Source organism: Volvox carteri (genome assembly GCF_000143455.1).
Source record: "Volvox carteri f. nagariensis unplaced genomic scaffold VOLCAscaffold_293, whole genome shotgun sequence".
NCBI lineage: Eukaryota > Viridiplantae > Chlorophyta > Chlorophyceae > Chlamydomonadales > Volvocaceae > Volvox > Volvox carteri.
In genome coordinates, this window is record NW_003307825.1 from 2,729 (window position 1) to 4,800 (window position 2,072).

The 2,072-nt window shown below is 50.6% G+C and overlaps 1 protein-coding gene across 1 annotated transcript in view; it reads left to right on the forward strand.

The window, feature by feature from the left end:
- Window positions 1-2,072, forward strand: part of VOLCADRAFT_101022 (uncharacterized protein) — a gene marked incomplete at both ends in the record, with an annotated part of 12,113 nt that overhangs the window by 1,333 nt on the left and 8,708 nt on the right. The gene's annotated exons all lie outside the window — the stretch shown is intronic.

Below are 2,072 nucleotides of genomic sequence, written 5' to 3' on the forward strand. Positions count from 1 at the left end.
TATGCATTATGCGGTCTGCAAGCATAGGCGATCTGCAATGCTATGCTGCGCTATGCTATGATATGCTATGCTATGCTGCGCTGTGTTATGCTATGCTGCGCTATGCTATGCTATGCTATGCTGCGCTATGTTATGTTATGCTATGCTATGCTATGCTGCGCTATGCTATGCTATGCTATGCTATGCTGCGCTATGCTATGCTATGCTATGCTATGCTATGCTATGCTGTGCTGTGATCTATAAGCATATGCGATCTGCAAGCATATGCCACCTGCAAGCATATGCCATATGCGATCTGCAAGCATATGCCATATGCGATCTGCAAGCATATGCCATATGCGAACTGCAAGCATATGCGATCTGCGCCATATATGCAATCTGCAAGCATATGCGATCTGCAAGCATATGCAATATGCAAGTATATGCGATCTGCAAGCATATGCGATCTGCAAGCAGATGCAGTCTGCAAACAGATGCAGTCTGCAAGCATATGCGATCTGCGCCATATATGCAATCTGCAAGCATATGCAATCTGCATGCATATGCGATCTGCAAGCATTTGCAATATGCAAGCATTTGGAATATGCAAGCATGCGCAATATGCAAGCATGCGCGATATGCAAGGATATTGCATATGCAAGCATGGGCAATATGCAATATGCAAGGATGTGCGATCTGCAAGCATATGCCATATGCGATCTGCAAGCATATGCGATCTGCAAGCATATGCGATCTGCAAGCATATGCGATCTGCAAGCATATGTCATATGCGATCTGCAAGCATATGTCATATGCGATCTGCAAGCATATGTCATATGCGATCTGCAAGCATATGTCATATGCGATCTGCAAGCATATGTGATCTGCAAGCATATGCGATCTGCAAGCATATGCCATATGCGATCTGCAAGCATATGTGATCTGCAAGCATATGCGATCTGCAAGCATATGCAATCTGCAAGCATATGCGACCTGCAAGCATATGCCATATGCTATCTGCAAGCATATGCCATATGCGATCTGCAAGCATATGCCATATGCGATCTGCAAGCCTATGCCGTCTGCAAGCATATGCGATCTGCAAGCAAATGCCGTATGCGATCTGCAAGCATATGCCATATGCGATCTGCAAGCATATGCTGTCTGCAAGCATATGCGATCTGCAAGCATATGCTGTCTGCAAGCATATGCGATCTGCAAGCATATGCTGTCTGCAGGCATATGCGATCTGCAATCATATGCGATCTGCAAGCACACGTGATCTGCAAGCATATGCGATCTGCAAGCATATGCCATATACGACCTGCAAGCATATGTCATCTGCAAGCATATGCGGTCTGCAAGCATATGCAATATGCAAGCATTTGCAATATGCAAGCATTTGCAATCCGTCGTATGCACCCGAACGTCCGGATGCACCAGAACGTGTCCGGACCCGGACGAGAGCTACGGCACCCTCGGGACCGCAGGGACCGCGCCTCGTCTGACCGTCCGTCCGTCCGTCCGGGTGGCCGCTTGCTGTTTTCGCGTTTTTCGGGGTGTCGTCCGCGGTTTCGGAGCCGCGCCTTTTAGGCTAGCTCCGTCGCCGCGTGGGAGCCGCGGTCGTCGGTTCGCGTCCCGCCGTCGCCGCTTGTTTCGTCTTCTTCCTTCGTTCGGTTCGGCGCCCCGCGCCGCACCGCACCACACCTGCCCCCGCGGAAGGCGCCCCGGAGCATGGCCGTGGGCCGCTTCGTCGGGCACGCTAGCTCCGATATCTAGTGGGAGTCGCGGTCGCCGGTTCGACCCCGGCGCGGGCGTGTCGATGTGTCCTTTTTTGTGTTGCTTCGTCGCTCGGCGCCCGCACGCTTCTTTTTTCTATTTTCTTATATTTTCGGACCGTGCACGGTGCAATGCGCGCCGCACCGTGTTCGCGTCATTCGACACGCAAGCGCACCGAATTGTTGTTAATTGTTAATTGTAATTCGATACACAAGCGCGCCCAACCACGCAAATTAACACTTAACATGTACCCAGCCGTGCAATTTAACCTGCATTTTGGCGCGTGATTCCTTTATAGTACACCGAAACGCGCA